A 19118-nucleotide genomic window follows, 5' to 3' on the forward strand; every position below is an offset into this window, starting at 1 on the left:
TCAATTCCCTCATCCAGATCATTAATATATATTGTAAATAGCTGGGGTCCCAGCACTGAGCCTTGCGGTACCCCACTAGTCACTGCCTGCCATTGTGAAAAGGACCCGTTTACTCCTACTCTTTGTTTCCTGTTTGCCAGCCAGTTCTCTATCCACATCAATACTGAACCCCCAATGCCGTGTGCTTTAAGTTTGTATACTAATCTCTTATGTGGGACCTTGTCGAAAGCCTTCTGGAAGTCCAGATACACCACATCCACTGGTTCTCCCCTATCCATGCTACTAGTTACATCCTCGAAAAATTCTATAAGATTCGTCAGACATGATTTACCTTTTGTAAATCCATGCTGACTTTGTCCAATGATTTCACCACTTTCCAAATGTGCTGCTATCCCATCTTTAATAACTGACTTTAGTAGTTTCCCCACTACCGATGTTAGACTAACTGGTTTGTAATGCCCCATTTTTTCTCTCCCTCCCTTCTTAAAAAGTGGGGTTACGTTTGCTACCCGCCAATCCTCAGGAACTACTCCAGAATCTAAAGAGTTTTGAAAGATTATTACTATTGCATCCACTATTTCTGGAGCTACTTCCTTAAGTACTCTGGGATGCAGCCTATCTGGCCCTGGGGATTTATCGGCCTTTAATCCATTCAATTTACCCAACACCACTTCCCGGCTAACCTGGATTTCACTCAATTCCTCCAACTCCTTTGACCCGCGGTCCCCTGCTATTTCCGGCAGATTATTATTTCTTCCTTAGTGAAGACGGAACCAAAGTAGTTATTCAATTGGTCCGCCATATCCTTGTTCCCCATGATCAACTCACCTGTTTCTGACTGCAAGGGACCTACATTTGTTTTAACTAATCTCTTTCTTTTCACATATCTATAAAAACTTTTGCAGTCAGTTTTTATGTTCCCTGCCAGTTTTCTTTCATAATCTATTTTTCCTTTCCTAATTAAGCCCTTTGTCCTCCTCTGCTGGTCTCTGAATTTCTCCCAGTCCTCCGGTATGCTGCTTTTTCTGGCTAATTTGTACGCATCATCCTTCGCTTTGATACTATCCCTGGTTTCCCTTGTTATCCACGGATGTACTACCTTCCCTGATTTATTCTTTTGCCAAACTGGGATGAACAATTTTTGTAGTTCATCCATGCAGTCTTTAAATGTCTTCCATTGCATATCCACCGTCAGCCCTTTTAGAATTAATTGCCAGTCAATCTTGGCCAATTCACGTCTCATACCCTCAAAGTTACCTTTCTTTAAGTTCAGAACCATTGTTTCTGAATTAACAATGTCACTCTCCATCCTAATGAAGAACTCAACCATATTATGGTCACTCTTGCCCAAGGGGGCACGTACAACAAGACTGCTAACTAACCCTTCCTCATTACTCAATACCCAGTCTAAAATAGCCTGCTCTCTCCTTGGTTCCTCTACATGTTGATTTAGATAACTATCCTGCATACATTCCAAGAAATCCTCTTCCTCAGCACCCCTGCCAATTTGATTCACCCAATCTATATGTAGATTGAAGTCACCCATTATAACGGTTTTGCCTTTGTCGCACGCATTTCTAATTTCCTGTTTGATACCATCTCCAACTTCACTACTACTGTTAGGTGGCCTGTACACAACACCCACCAGCGTTTTCTGCCCCTTAGTGTTTCGCAGCTCTACCCATACCGATTCCACATCCTCCAAACTAATGTCCTTCCTTTCCATTGCGTTAATCTCCTCTCTAATCAGCAACGCTACCCCACCTCCTTTTCCTTTCTCTCTATCCTTCCTGAATATTGAATATCCCTGGATGTTCAGCTCCCAGCCTTGGTCACCCTGGAGCCATGTCTCCGTGATCCCAACTATATCCTAGCTATTATAGTCATTAATAGCTATCTGCACATTCAACTCATCCACCTTATTACGAATGCTCCTTGCATTGAGACACAAAGCCTTCAGTCTTGTTTTTACAACACTCTTACCCCTTATACAATTATGTTGAAAAGTGGCCCTTTTTGATTTTTGCCCTGGTTTTGTCTGCCTGCCACTTTTACTTTTCACCTTGCTACCTATTGCTTCTACCCTCATTTTACACCCCTCTGTCTCTACGCTCACACATTTAAGAAACCCTTTCCCTTTAACTCCATCCACCACTATCCCATTCGACACCCCACCCCCCTTATTCAGGTTAAAACCACCCGTGTAGCAGTGGCAAACCTGCCTGCCAGAATGCTGGTCCCACACCTGTTAAGATGCAATCCGTCCCTTTTGTACAGTTCCCCCTTACCCCAAAACAGATCCCAGTGATCTAAGAATCTAAATCCCTGCCCCGTGCACCAGTTCCTCAGCCACACGTTCAGGTCCCGTATCTCCCTGTTCCTGCTCTCGCCAGCACGAGGAACTGGAAGCAAACCGGAGATAACAACCCTGGAGGTCCTGCTTTTCAGCATTTTTCCGAGCTCTCTAAAGTCACGCTGCAGAATATTCATCCCCTTCCTTCCGACATCGTTTGTGCCGACATGCACTACCACTTCCGGATGTTCACCTTCACCCTTGAGGATTTTCTGCACTCTGTCCGTGACATCCTGAATCCTGGCACCAGGAAGGCAGCACACCATCCTCGCATCCCGTCTGTTGCCGCAGAAACCGATGTCCGTACCTCTCACAATGGAGTCTCCCACTACAATGGCGTTGCCTGCCTTAGGCCTTTTTGGTTTTGGCTCAACAGCCCTATTCGCATCACAAGCCAGTCCGCTGCCCAGTGTAAACACCTCTTCTGTACCGACAGCTTCTAAGTGGGAGAACCTGTTCACATGAGGTACAACACCCGGGGAAGTTGGCATTCCATGCTTCCCTCCTGTTCTCACTGTTGCCCACCTTCTCTCTTCCAGTACCTTAGGTGTAACAATCGTACTGTAGGACTTGTCGAGGAACGACTCCGTTTCTCGGACGAACCGGAGGTCATCCACTTGCTTCTCAAGTTCCCCAACACGGCCCTTCAGGAGCTCTACCTGGATGCACTTCTCGCATTTGTAGCAGCCAGAGGCACCAGCGGTGTCCTTGACCTCCCACATACTGCAAGCATCGCACTGAATCAGCTTGCCTGACATGTCCTTCTTTCGTCTCTACCTCTCAAGCGTATTGCGTGGTCTCCTCTCCTCAGCCTCCTCGCCAAAGACTCTCGAGCCAAAGACTCACACTTTTCTCACAGGGCACTTCCCTCACAAGGCCGCTCGCTAAGAGCCGTCTTGCTTAAATTGACTGATAAATTGCCTGATTTACCAATTTACAAACCAAATTCCTCAGTTTTCAACTGTTTTCCCAGCACTGACTCACTTCTCTCCTCCCACTTGGGCTAGAGCCAATCAGTCGTATCTCTTTCTAAACTCCTGCTGCTGTTGCTCCCAAAACTACAGCAGTTCTCAGTTCTTAACTCCACTGGGTCCTAGTGCCCGTCTGCCCAGCCTTGCAAACCTCAGTGGCTGTTCCACTGACTCTCCCCCATCCCCCTCCAACTATGTCACCCCCGCTCTTCCCCACCCACATTACAGCCCTCTCACTCCCCCACCCCTGACCACCCACCACCCCTCCAACACCCACACCCCCCCCACCCCCACACATCGCCCTGTCCCCAGTCCACCCACCTGCCTTCGTCTGGCCCCAACTCCCATCCCTGCCGGGTGTTCACCATCCCCCCCGACCTCCCCCTCTCCCACACCGAACGGTCTGTCCTCAACAGAGGTCTTACCTTTGTTCACCTCCGTCCCCATCTCAATGAGTTCTGCGCCCACCATGACTTGGAGCGCTTCTACCGTCGCCTCCGCCTCACAGCGCACTTCCATGGGAAGGAGTCCTCGCCCCCCAATGATGACCCTTTTTCCCGTCTCCAACGCACCCCCTCCTCGTGGAACCCCTCTCGTAAAGTCCCGGCTCTGGAACTCTTTATCCAGAACTGCCGCAGCGACGTCAACCGCCTCAACTTCTCCACTCCCCTGTCTCACTCCAATCTCTCCCACCCTGAACGCACTGCCATTGAATCACTCCGCAAAAACCCAGATTGGGTTATCAAACCAGCCGACAAGGGAGGTGCCGTGGTAGTCTGGCGCGTCGATTTCTACAAAGCTGAGGCCACGCGCCAACTCTCGGACACCTCCTCCTACTTACCCTTGGACCATGACCCCACTGACGAGCACCAGGCCACCATATCTAGCACCATCACCGACTTCATCAATTGTCCTGCCCGACCAAGCTTCCAACCTCATCGTTCCCCAGCCCCGCACGGCCCGTTTTTACCTTCTCCCCAAAATCCACAAACCCGGCTCTCCCGGCAGACCCATTGTCTCTGCTTGTTCGTGCCCCACCGAACTCATCTCCACATACCTTGACTCCATACTATCCCCCTTGGTCAAATCCCTTCCCACCTATATTCTAGACACCTCAGACACTCTCCGCCGCCTCCGCGCATTCCACTCTCTAGGCCCTCACCCCCTCATCTTCACCATGGATGTCCAGTCACTCTACACCTCCATCCCCCACCAGGATGGCCTCAAAGCCCTCCGGTTCTTCCTCGACCAGAGGAGCAACCTATACCCAGCCACTGACACCCTCCTCCGCCTAGCGGAGTTGGTCCTCACCCTCAACAACTTTACGTTTGACTCCTCCCATTTCCTCCAAACACAAGGCGTAGCTATGGGCACACGCATGGGCCCCAGCTACGCCTGCCTCTTTGTCGGCTACGTTGAACAATCCTTGTTCAATACGTACCAGGGCCCCATCCCCGACCTCTACCTCCGTTACATTGACGACTGCTTTGGGGCTACCTCCTGCACCCACACACAACTGACTGACTTCATCCACTTCACCACCAACTTCCATCCGGCACTCCAATACACCTGGACCATTTCCGACACTTCCCTACCATTCCTTGACCTCACCATCTCCATCGCAGGGGACAGACTTCTGACCGACATACACTACAAACCCACTGACTCACATGGCTATCTGGACTACACGTCTTCCCACCCTGCCCCCTGTAAAGACTCCATCCCCTACTCCCAATTCCTCCGCCTACGCCGCATCTGCTCCCAGGATGAGACGTTCCACACCAGGGCTTCGGAAATGTCCTCGTTCTTCAGGGAATGGGGATTCCCCTCCGTAACCATAGATGAGGCTCGCACCAGGGTCTCATCCATACCCCGCAACACTGCTCTCTCTCCCCATCCCCGCACTCGCAACAAGGGCAGAGTCCCCTTAGTCCTCACCTTTCACCCCACCAACCGGCAAATACAACAAATAATCCTCCGCCATTTCCGCCACCTCCAACGTGACGCCACCAATCGCCACATCTTCCCATCTCCCCCTATGTCTGCCTTCCGCAAAGACCGCTCCCTCCGCAACTCCCTTGTCAATTCTTCCCTTCCCTCCCGTACCACCCCCTCCCCGGGCACTTTCCGTTGCAACCGCAAGAAATGCAACACCTGTCCCTTCACCTCCCCCCTCGCCTCCATTCAAGGACCCAAGCAGTCGTTCCAGGTGCGACAAAGGTTCACCTGTATCTCCTCCAACCTCATCTACTGCATCCGCTGCTCTAGATGTCAGCTGATTTACATCGGGGAGACTAAGCGGAGGTTGGGCGATCGTTTCGCCGAACACCTCCGCTCAGTCCACATTAACCTACCTGAACTCCTGGTGGCTCAGCACTTCAACTCCCCCTCCCATTCCCAATCCGACCTCTCTGTCCTGGGTCTCCTCCATTGCCAGAGTGAGCAACACCGGAAATTGGAGGAACAGCACCTTATATTCCACCTGGGTTGCTTGCGTCCGGATGGCATGAACGTTGAATTCTCCCAGTTTTGCTAGCCCTTGCTGTCTCCTCCCCTTCCTTAACCCTCGAGCTGTCTCCTCCCATCCCCCCGCCCTCGGGCTCCTCCTCCTCCCTTTTTCCTTCCTTCTCCCCCCCACCCCCCATCAGTCTGAAGAAGGGTTTCGGCCCGAAACGTCGCCTATTTCCTTCGCTCCATAGATGCTGCTGCACCTGCTGAGTTTCTCCAGCATTTATGTGTACCTATAAAACTTGCTGGTTCAGCCTGTGGCTCGGGAAACCAGCCTCTGCATGATAAATCAATTATTGACTTATAGATTCTGAGTAGACCGCTCCTGTGGCTTGGATTGTCAGACCGATCCATGTATGTGCTCGCTGCAAAATGCAGAGATAGCACCAAGAAAGGAAAGCATTACATTTCCTCTTCAGGAGATGGGAAGCGTTTGTTTAAATACTTAAGTTACATCTAATACGGTACAGAGCACTGACGTCTTGGAGTTCGTTTCAAATGGGTCTTTGACAATAAATTAAGTTATAGGACCATTACAAATGTGCCTTCCCATCATATTTGCTGCAGCAAAAGGGACCCACTCTGTCGGGTTTCACCCTATGATACCGAGTTATAATGGATATCTTTCACACAAGTTCTCCCAGGACAAGCACAGGGCAGTATGGGATATTGATGGGGTATTAACACTATTTCACCAGGGGGCTCCAGCTACATCCTTAGCTTGGCTCGGCTCTCATAAGGTAGTTATCCTCTTGGCGCTCAGTGCAACGGGTTCAGTCACTACATATTGTGACTGGATAGGATGGTTACATCTGCAAATAATATTATTTTTTAATGTTTAGTTAAGCAGAGTAAACGTGAAGTCTCAAACTAGTTTCATGGCATACCTCATGAACATTTGGTTGTGTATAGTCACACATATACAACAATATGTCAAGGTCACGAAGAGCCTTAGAGGCTCTGAACTAGCAATGTTTGTTAATTACAAAAAACTTTATAAAAAGGTATTGGTTTGGACCATCTCCAGGTGGTTGAAATGGGGTTTGGCTCATACAGGAGAAGATATTGATATTATTTTGAGTCTCAGTCCACCAGGGCTGCTACAACATCAGCAGCAAAGGTTATGAACGTTCCGCTGGACCACATCATGGTAACTGCAGGATGGGCGAACGAACTTCTGAACATTTCATAATAACCTATTGCCAGACCAGGAGTATTTGCCAACTCTATTTTAGGTTCAGTGGTTAGTTTACTCCCAAATGAGAGAAGTTACTATTATTTATTTATTATGAATGTTTCCCTCATCTGTCAATGAAGCAGTTGTGGTTGTGGAGACTCGTTTCTCACAGCATGAAATCACAGAGCTTTGAAATCTTCATGGAATCACTCACGTGACTCCGAAGTAAAATAGTAAGATTAAACGAGAACTTACCAGTTTGAAGTTTGATCTTTATTTTATGAAGAGTTACGGTGAGCGATTACGTGCCCACCACTCCCTGCCCTCTCTCATAAAGATCACTCGGTAGTTCTAGTCTTCTCTAAGTCTTACTATGTTACTTCGACTGCTGTTATCTGTGATTTTACACCGCTGCTTTGAATATTGACACGCATGCGGACTGGCGGGGCTTCTTCACGTAATCGCTCACCGTAACTCCACATAAAATAAAGATCAAACTTCAAACTGGTAAGTTCTCGTTTAATCTTATTATTCACACACATTTTAAATGTCTAGTAAACCGTCTAATGAAACCCAATCCGAAACAATGAGGGCATTTACTTGAGCACCATTTGAAAACACAATTTAATTCCCAAGCAATGACAAACATTGTTTATGAAGAAAGGACAGAGCAAGCACAAATTCAAGCATTTACCGGAGACCAATTCATTCATTTATGTCGTAACACAGCAAAGCTCTGAGTGTGTGTCATTTTCTACCATACAATTATTGAACCTACGATTTCATTACTAGAAATGTAGATTGAATGCTTTAATTAGCATAATTAGATAATTCTCAATATTTTCAATCTTGATATCTGCACGGCCAATGTTCGCCAACCACTTTAGCTGTTGGTGACCCTTCAGCTTTCACTTCTCTCTACCATAATTTCTCCTCACGTTTGGAATTCTGTAGGATAAATATCTCACGGTTACCCCTATTTCCACAATTTTTTACAGCACAAAAATGTTTAACAGTTTTTAACAGTTAAGAACGTACGTGTTTTGTGTGCTACTAGTGTATTCCGGAAGCTGCCTTGTACTCCAGAAGGATTGAGCTATGTCCTGCGTCACGCCCTTTGACCTTATAAACTTCCGTGCAACCTCCCTATGAATGTAAATTGTTCCTACTGTGTGTAGGATAAATTGCTAATATGGTGGGATCGCTGGTCGGCGTTGACGTGATGGCCGAATGGCCTGTTTCCGTGCTGTATCTCTAAAAACTAAGAGATGCAGCCTGACTTGTTGAGTTACTCCAGCGCTTTATGTCTTTTCCCAGTTATGAATGTTGACTAAATTGAGGAGGGAGTGAGGACAGAAGACTGAAAAAGCTATTCACAGTACATCGGTACATGTGACAATGATAAACTAAACTAAATTAAATTAAACTATATTAAACTAAACTAAACTAAACTAAACTAACGGTCAATGTTGCTCGAGAGAGGAGGGAGGCGAGCGATTCTTACAATGTTGCAACTGCGGCACATAGCTTGCGTCAATCGTTCGTTGTTCCCACTTACACAAAGACATAGGAGTTGTCATCGTCAGCGACATGGGGACGACAATAAATGAACAAGATTGCTGTTTTTTTACTTCCATCTCTGCTTGATCTGGGGCAGAGAGTATATGCTGGAGTTTGGCTGGTCCTGGCTGTGATCATACTGTGGATAGGTTCTGGTTTATAGCAGCTGGATGAGTGTCAGTGTGATAACCAAGCTTGCTGTTAACCCCAGGGACAGGACATCAAGTACCAAGTTAAGTTGGGTGTCGCTGGTTACTGAAATTCCCAGTGGAAAGAGTTAATTGACTGGAAGTTCTTTCTTGAATTGCATTGCACAGAAATGTTTGGAATAGAGCATTGTGTTATTTTAATTTTCAGTTTTAGTTTTAACGGATAGAGCATGGAAACAGGCCCTTCAGTCCACCAGGATCACCCGTTCACACTGGTTCTATGTTATCTCATTCCCTCATCCACTCCCTACACATTGGGGGTAATTTCAAGAGACCAATTAACCTACAAACCTGGAGGAAACCCACATGGTCACCGGGAGAAGGTGCAAACTCCAGATCGAACCTGGGTCTCTGGCAAGATGAGGCAGGGGCTCTAACAGCTAAGCCACTGGCAGTTTGGCCCACAATAGCTGAGCCAAACATGATGCCAAGTTAAACTGTTCTCCTCTGCCTGCACGTAATACATATCCCTGCATTCCTTGCATATCCAGTTGTTCATTTAAAAGCTCTTAAATGTCAGAAATACGTTAGATTAAACTTATCAAATTTTTAAAGAAACATTTAGGATCAATGATGTTTAAATAATGGATGAGTTCCAGGTTAATTCAGAGCAAAGCATTAAGTGGTTAAAATGAGAGCAACGAGACTAACTGTGAATATTGCATTCTCCAATTACAACTAATATCCCCTTTTTCCCTCTCCCATTCCTGTTTCCCCCCTCATCTCGATACTCAAACACTTTATCCACAAACACACCATTCCCTCCCCCTCTGTTCCCTTCTACCTGCATTCTTCCATCTGGCTTTTTTATTTCTTATCTTATTTGACACCATGTTGTCTGCATTTCATCACTGGACTTACTCCTCCAATCTGCAAATCAAACCCCTTCACCTGCATCCACCTATCACTTAGCAGGCTTTGTCCCATACCCAGCTCTCTTTTTCAGCTCAACTACAATTGTGGAAAATTGATCTTTTCAAATGGCTTTCTAGTTTTCATTGTATTACCTTTGTTTCAGGTCATTGGATTTGCCGATCAGGGAACATATTGGAAACATTATGAGTGGAGGAAAATCATACCTTAACTGGAGGGGGACCAACATTCTGGCAGGCAGATTTGCGAGTGCTACTCGTGTGGGTTTAAACTATATAGTAGGGGGAAGGGATTGGCAAATTGGGACTTCAATCATGTGAACAAGGAAAATCTTTCTCTCCTAATCATTGGACATTCATCCCAAACAATGAGTTTCACTTGCCTCATCAAATGTGCCGTCTTAGAGTTCTTCTCGATGTTGCAGAATGTATCCTCGGCCACTTTCATGGGTATCTTGAATCGAGTATGTGCAGTTCTTCCACCAGGCATTAATGTAGCTGCTATCCCAGAGGATGCTACAGCAATATCCACATCACCTTGACCTCTAACTTTGGAGTGGATCAAATTGGTGATAAATGTTTTTCTTGTTCCTCCTGGTGCATCAATGAAAAACTTTGAAGGAAGTTTCCTTTTCAAGGAGTTCCACACCTGGTTATACACTGCCCTCTGCTCAGCATTCAGCAGAGGCTCATTCTGCTCAACAAATTGCAGTTGTTCAGTTCTATCGTATTGCAATTCCTGCAGAAATTCTGGATTGTCATCATCAAGGTGTATCCTTCCATTTCTTGGTTGTGGCAAATTAAAGAATTCCATTGTTTTGTTGTAATTCTCAATCTTATCTTGAATATACAACAGAGCCTGATCATGATCTTTCTCATCAACCATATTAGGATCATTCATTGTTCTCCGTTCTTTTTCAAGGTAATCTTCAGACATTGAATTATTGAAGTGATCCCATAATTGTCGAGAATTGTTGATTGCAGTATTCATCAGCAAAACAACAAACACATCTCTCATTGCACTGGGGAGACTTGTGTTCTCAGCATCTTCCATTGTTTGTTGCCAATGGTCGTCAGTCTGCAACAAACCTCTTTGTCTGCAGACGTCTTTGTAGAAAGGATAAATTTGTCCATCATGTGACTTCAATGAATCAAAGGATACTGGCCCTACTATGTGATGGAGAAGCAGTCTCAAGTAGTAGAGGCCACCACATTTTGGAGACACGGTATACACTCGTCCGAGAACATTGGCTTCAAACATACCTGGATGATCTTGCACTCTCTTACCAACCTTCATTCTTTGCCATCTCTTATTGTTCCATGTGCAAAATCGTGGCACATCAGCATAGTCGAGTGATCTTAGAAATGGCTCTTGAGAACACAATGCCATGACTTCAGTTAAAGTCATTCTCATCATAGCATCATTGGTCCCTTGTTCAGCAGCATCAGGTCTGATAAAGACTCATTGTTTTTCTGGTAGATGTACATGGAGTCGAAAGACAGCGGGGTGTCTCTCATGAGTCGTAAATCCAAGGATTAATGCCACTGCTTCTGATGGACCAATGTATCTGCCATTCAAGGACTGTGAAATTTCCTCATCCCTGTTAACTTTAAAAGATGTTTGATCACTTCCCTTCATGGTGTACTTGATGACATATTTGACTGACATTATAGAGCAGCATATCTCAATGTTGATGTGACATTTGAACAACTTCAGTAGTTGAGCATTATAGGGGACCACCTAATCCGAAGAGATAGGTCGATGCTGGCGTCCTTCTTGATGTCCCTGAAATCCTCCCTTGTCTGGAGATCGTCTCCTGTATAGAGAATATGAATTATGTCCACACCTTGTGCTTGTGATAAATGGCTTTGGGAATCTCTTACTGCATGTTCCTTTCTTCCAACATGGAGAGGTGTGGTTGCAGAATGGTCCATGACTCATGTGCTTGAGAAATAATTCATGCAGTTCAGGAACTACTTGTGGGTCTGGTATTTCAGCTTGCACAAATGTGTCAAAATCATTTGGTCTTGGCTTAGTTGCTTCGTCAAGCCACAGCAGACAATACAAACGAGGCAGGCCTCTCTTGTGATATTCCACAGTGAGGAGAAAAGCTATACAGTTGCCAAAGAGCCCATTTGGTCCAGTGACGTACTTGATGAATAGCTTCCTTTTCAGATCAAATACTCTTGCAATCAAGTCTGGTCTATCACATGGCTGCTGATTGCGAAAGAGGGACTGCCGGTTCTCGCTCCAGTTTGGATTGCAAGTCATCGTAATGAAGAATGAAGCATTGCCATACTTCCGAACATACATCATGGCGTCATGCCATCATGTATCTTAGTCCACCGACAAATGTCGAGGAGAGAATGATGTGCTTTCCGATGTTTTCCAAATCATAATTGTCGTTTAATGCATCCGTAAGGTCTTTGTAAGTTGTTGATCTCAACTATGCTTGATTTATGCGAAAATAATTTAGCCTATCAGCCTCAATCTTAGCAGCCATATCGACGACATATTGTTGAAAGAGTCATCCTTCTCAAAATAGGCGATTTAATTCATTATCACAATTCATGATCCTATAGGCATCATATCGCATTGCTGTTAATTTCTTGTGGTTTCTCATTTGGAGTTGGTGATGCCATCCATCATCTCCATGTGGAAAGAAAAGGATGTATTAAAAAATATCATACGACCTATGAGACTCTGAAATGATTTTCAGGCCTCCTCCTCTTTCTTTCAAGACAATATGCCGTGATATTGCCTGAGGGTCATTATCGTTTGGTATTATGACAGCAACTACGTGGCAATTTGTTTGTTAAACCACCTTTCATTTTCCAAAGCTGGCCAATGATTTGTATCTATGATGATTGATGCCTCTGGTAAACCACAAATTATTCCCTTTGCCAATTTAAGTCTTTCAATGTAAGTATTGCTATGTCCTATCAAGCGTTCCAGCATTGCAACAATTTCCCTTTGAATACCAGCATTTTGCAGTATACCCATTCGCAATTCATAGAAACATAGAAAATAGGTGCAGGAGGAGGCCATTCGGCTCTTCGAGCCAGCAGCACCATTCATTGTGATCATGGCTGATTGTCCCCAATCAATAACCCGTGCCTGTTTTCTCCCCATATCCCTTGATTCCACTAGCCCCTAGAGCTCTATCTAACTCTCTCTTAAATCCATCCAGTGATTTGGCCTCCACTGCCCTCTGTGGCAGGGAATTCCACAAATTAACCACTCTCTGGGTGAAAAAGTGTTTTCTCACCTCAGTCTTAAATGGCCTACCTTTTATTCTAAGACTGTGGCCCCTGGTTCTGGACTCTCCCAACATTGGGAACATTTTTCCTGCATCTAGCTTGGCCAGTCCTTTTATAATTGTATATGTTTCTATAAGATCTCCCCCTCATCCTTCTAAACTCCAGTGAATACAAGCCTAGTCTTTTCAATCTTTCCTCATAAGACAGTCCCACCATCCCAGGGATCAATCTCGTGAACCTACGATGCACTGCCTCAATCACAAGGATGTCTGTCAAGTCTTCTAATGTTTTTGCAGATTCCCCGCTTGAAAGGGATTTGATTTATCTACCCCGAAATGATGAACTGGATTCACTCAGACCAAACACTTCTTTTCCACCTTTTATTTACTCCTTCTTTTATTTTGGCAGATTAGTCTTTAGCAGTTTTTAGCAGTTTTAGTCTTTACCAGTTTTGGTCTTTATCAGTTTTGGTCTTTATCAGTTTTGGTCTTTATCAGGTGAAAAACCGGCTGCCAATCGGGTCTGTAGAAAATCAGTCCTGCTTGCCTTTTCTGGCAATCGCGGCAGTCTTTTCGGACAGTCCTTTTGATTTACTGTTCAAGTTCTGCCGCTCGCAAGTCTCTTGTATCTTCTTCACTGGCTTCTGGTGCTGTGTGCCCTTTTGACCCCCAGGCAGAACTCGGCAGGCTGGGGTTCCGCCCACTTTAATCACTGTCTCGTGATTTCAATGTAGCATTTCTCTGCACCTGTTCTTTCATTTCAGTTTGACTTGACACCTCCCACTCGATCTTCCAATGGAACCACTTGGGAGATCGACGCTTTAAAGTCAAACTTTGAAGTCTAGGTTTGAACTTGGTCTTTATAGGCTACCAGTCGAACTGTTGTGGTGCTTGGGAAAGTTGTGCCCAATTGCGCAGCACAAAAAATGTCTTTTAGAGCATTTTCTTTTTCTCTTCTTGTAATGACTCCTGTCAAAGAGATGGCCTCCCATTTTGGATTGTTTAGGGCTTTGTTCTTGCCAAGAAACCTCTTCGCTGCTCTCCAAATCCATGCGACTGTCTTGATCAGTCGTGTTAGAATGCTGAACCGCTTGACATCAACAAGGTTCTGAATAGCTGACCCCGCAGGTGGTCTCTTTGGGCTTGTTGGTTCCGGTTCTTGGTTCTCTACTTTGGCCCTTGATAGTGCTGCAACAAAAGCTTTCTTCTGTAACTTGTTGATGTTCTCTCTGGCAGTGGCAGCCAGTTCTTTAGATGATTTTATTGGCCACTCACTCACAGGCAATACCAGGAACTTCGGTCCATTTTGCACTCCGAATACTGATCAAGGTCTTAAGGGCTGGCACCTCTGGTGATTACATCAGCGATGTTTTGTGGGCCAGGAATCCACGGCCAGTCCTGAATGTTGGTGCTTGTTTGAATCTCTCCAATCCGATTGGCGAAGAATGTCTGAAATCCGTAGCTTTCTCGCTGTATTGCACCAAGGATTGTTTGGCTATCCACAAGATGATACCACTTCGCCACTTGAATTTGACTGTGTAGCTCAAAATACCTCTTTAAGCGTGAGGCGAACACTGCTCCGCACATCTCTGCTTTAACAGCGTCTCCTCTGTGGTCCAAGGGAGTTAACTTCGCCTTGGATTCCACAAGTCTGACAATTGGGCCATGGTCTGAATCCCATCTCAGGTAAATCACTGCCCCGTAGGCGTGCTCACTTCCGTCAGAAAAGGTGATTCCCAAGGGTTCAGTTGCGGAGCAAGAGGGAGTCAGTGCCCTGACGAACTTGACTTTTCCAAGTTGTGCGTACTCTTCAAAGAGCTTAATTGCATCCTCCCTGAGTCCATCTGAGAGTGCCATGTCCCATGTGTCTCTGACCGAACAGCTTCCCTCTTTCGCTTCTTGGAAAGCTCTGCGTACTAGAATCGCTCCCTTTTGCTTAACAGGAGCCACTATGACGATGGGGTCATATAGCCCTGCTACCTGGCTGAGAAGCTCTCTTCTTGTTAGGGGATTTGGCGTCTGAGTTTTGATTTGCTCTTGTAGAAGGCCTTGACCAAGCCGCATCTTTTTCTTTCTCTTGGAGAAGTTGATTCCCCCCATAACGTGGAGCATGTCCTCTTCGACAATGTAGCCCAGACCAAGTGCCTTGTTATCATCATCATGCATTTGGTTTGGTAGGATCATGCTTTTTGTTTTGCTTTTCTTTAAAGCATCACTGTCCTCCTTCCTCCCACTTTGGCCAGGCAGAACCCAAGGCTTGAGCTCAAACCCACCAGCTTTTAGGATTCGCTCCACATTTGCTGCGATGATTCTCAACTGGTCGAGGCTGTTGTGAGATGTGAGGATGTCGTCAACATAGCTGTCTTTCTGGAGTACTTGCTGCTCATCCTTGAGGTGGGTAAAAGAAGGAAGATTAGCAGTCTCATGCATTGCCAACTGTGCAATGCACCCCGCAGGTTTGTCTCCGATGTTCACTCTTGTGATAGCATACTCTCCCAGCTCCTCGTCCTCGGTATCTCGCCAGACGAATCTGTGTAAGTGTACTTCACGGTCCTCCAACCAGACTGAGTTATACATCTTCTTTATGTCTCCCAGAGCAGCATAGATTCCGCCTCTGAATCTGAGGAGGACGGCGCGAATTTGGTTGAGGACGTCTGGACCTTTCATCAGCAAATCATTTAAGCTGACACCATTGCACTTTTGGCTGCTGTTCCACACTAGTCTCACTGGGGTTGTGACAGAGTGGGGGTTTGGAGCAATAAGGTGACTCACATACCACACTGGTCCCTTCCAGTTTGCAATCATGTCTTCGGACAATTTGATTGCAGCCTTTCGGTCCACCATGTCGTGCACCTGAGCTGTATAGGCACTTTTCCATTCAGGTTCTCTGGATAGCTGCCTCTCCGTCCTGAGAAATGTGGCTTCCACTGTCCTTTTATTATTTGGTAGAGAAGCTGGGTCTTCCAACCAAGGATAGCTAGCATGCCAATGTGGGTCTTTACTGTGACGGTCTCCTGTTACGTAGGTGAATGGCCAAATGAAATCAAAACACCTAAAACTCCAGCGAGTTCAGAGAGCTCTCACAAGGGGGATTTTTGCATTTGTGAGGTTGGTGGATGGAACACAACTGTCTGAAATAGAAACATAGAAAATAGGTGAAGGAGGAGGCCATTCGGCCCTTCGAGCCAGCACCGCCAATCATTGCTGATCATCCCCAATCAATAACCCGTGCCTGCCTTCTCCCCATATCCCTTGATTCCACTAGCCCCTAGAGCTCTATCTAACTCTCTCTTAAATCCATCCATTGATTTGGCCTCCACTGCCATCTGTGGCAGGGAATTCCACAAATTCACAACTCTCTGGGTGAAAAAGTTTTTTCTCACCTCAGTCTTAAATGGGCTCCCCTTTATTCTAAGACTGTGGCCCCTGGTTCTGGACTCGCCCAACATTGGGAACATTTTTCCATCATCTAGCTTGTCCAGTCCTTTTATAATTTTATATGTTTCTATAAGATACCCCCTCATCCTTCTAAACTCCAGTGAATACAAGCCTAGTCTTTTCAGGCTTATGCAGCAAGACGCCTTAGCCCTGCGGTGTAATGCACAGTTTGAGCTCAACTGCGTCCGCAAGGATTGTATAAGACCTGAGATAAACCCAAAATATGCAGATTTGTGCAAAGCAAGCAATGTTCAGTCTGCAAAGTATCTTTTCGGAGAAGATTTGAGCAAGCAAGTAAAAAACCTGCAAGAGGAATACAAGGTTGCTGGGGGTGTGGTAAAGATACCCTCTGCGCGTAGGTCTCACGACTACCGGCATGCATGTCCCCCTACCAAGCTAGCGGCAGAAACCACTACACTGAGGCTAGTTGGAGCACCAGGCCTACACAACTTAGACAGAGCCAGAGGCCTTTTTTAGGAGGCAGCGTGTTTGACACACTCAGTCTCGACCTCCAGCAGGCCACAACGACAGAGCCAAAGGGAGGGGACAGAACAAAAACTAGAGTCAGTAGACGCTACCGGTCAACCACCTAAGCCAGTTGAGGTAGGTGAATGTAATTCCTACAGCTGCATGAAATGTGCTGAGGAATTTCAAGTCGGAGGTAGATTGAGGCTGTTCAAAAGCAAGTGGGGAAAAAGTAACCACTGACCCTTTCATTTTACAAGCCATAATTGGCTATAAGATTGAGTTTCTGTGAGACCAGTTTCCTCAGTGGCAAGAAAAGCCTGATTTCTCGTACAATCGGTCTGCAGAGGAAACTATAGCTATCCAAGTTGAGATTGTGAAATTACACAAAAAGGGTGTGAATGAGCAGATTGTCCATGAACAAGATGAATATATTTCTAATATATTCACAAGGCCTTAGAAAAATGGAGAATACCGAATCATTCTTGATTTGGCTAGTCTGAACACATGCTTGGAATATAACCATTTCAAAATGAATAATTTTCATTCAGCAATAGAGCTGATTACAGAGGATTGCTTTATGGCCGCAATCGATCTCGAAGATGCATTCAGTACCAATGCATGAGAGTCACAGGAAATATCTGGTTTATCTGACAAGGCCAGTTGTGGCAGTTTAATGGCCTGTCCCACTTACGTGACATATTCGGCGACTGCCGGCACCCGTCATAGGTCGTTGCAGGTCGCCGAAAAATTTCAACATGTTGAAAATCCAGCGGCAACCAGAACAATGTACGACTGGGTGCCTGCTCCGCCGGGGTGTTGCCTGTATGGTCGTCAGTAGTCTCCTCAGTTGCCCAAAGAGTCCTAGCGTTTTTCTGTTCGTCGCTGGATTTTCAACTCGTTGAAATTTTTCAGCGACCTGCAATGACCTATGTCGGATGCCGGCAGTCACCAAAAAAGTCGCGTACGTGGGACAGGCCCATAAGGCTCTACATAATGGGTTGAGTACAGCCACTAGGCTATTTACAAAGTTCCTAAAGCCAGTGTTTGCTTTACTCAGAACTGAAGGGCATATTGTTGTGGGATTTATAGATGACATATTCATTATGGGAAAGACAAAATGTGACATAGACTTAGCTGTTTCAGCAACCAAGCCACTCCTTGAAGATCTAGGATTTATTATTCATCCAGGAAAGTCCATGCTTGAGCCGACAAAAACTATCGCATATCTTGGCTTTGTCAAAAACTCTTCAGATATGTCTGTGACCCTACCCACAGATAAGAAACAGAATATTGTAGATGCATGCTAAGCCTTACTTAAAAATAAGAAGCCTACTATACGGCAGGTTGTAAGGGTGATAGGCAAGCTGGTAACTGCCTTCCCAGATACACAACATGGGGCCATGCATTATAGAAGCCTGGAACGTGAGAAGGTTTTTGCCTTAAAAATGAATAAGGGACATTTTGATAGATGCATGAGGCTGACGACAGAGTCGATATCAGAGTTACAGTGGTGGATTGAGCACACACACGAGTGTACAGGTTTCATTGTACCTAGTGAACCCACAATGCCATTACAAAGTGATGCTAGTGGACAGGGCTGGGGTGCAGCTGACACCAATACTAGCAGTGGCGGTAGGCGGAAAGAGGACGAGTTGAGGCATGGCCAAAAGTATGGCATCAACCTTTTGGAAATGCTAGCAGCATTCCATGCATTGAGAACGTATTGTGGGAATGACCATGATATGCATATCAGGTTACAATTGGGAGCTCATGTTGTCGACCTCCCAGAGGTGAGTCCTGTCTACTGACCTCAGTCAGGCGAACGACAACAAACAGAGACAGCAGCAGCGCCGCAGCTTGGCACCAACTGGGAGCATGCTCCCTTTTTAGGGTGGGCACCTACGGATGTCGAAACCGGATGGCATCACCCTGCTGCAGACTTCTGCTGCCTCAAACGCAAGAAGAAGAAGGTTACAATTGGACAACACAACAGCAGTAACGTATGTAAACCATATGGGTGGCTCTAAGTTTCAATCATGTGATGCACTGGCAATGTCCATTTGAGTGTGGTGTATATCAATCAATCAACCTTTATTGTCATCTTGCAAAGCAACAGTTGTACAGTGCAAAATGAGAAGACGTTTCCCAGGGAATACCGGAGCATCGCACATAAAACGTAACCATTTCACTCATAAAATAAAAACAATAAAACAATCCAGTCCCTGATAAAACAGTACGAATAGTTAAAAATTGCAGGTAAAAACATCAACATTAAAATACAAGTAAAAATAGTCATACAATG

This window comes from Amblyraja radiata, chromosome 10 (assembly GCF_010909765.2).
Source record: "Amblyraja radiata isolate CabotCenter1 chromosome 10, sAmbRad1.1.pri, whole genome shotgun sequence".
Taxonomy (NCBI): domain Eukaryota; kingdom Metazoa; phylum Chordata; class Chondrichthyes; order Rajiformes; family Rajidae; genus Amblyraja; species Amblyraja radiata.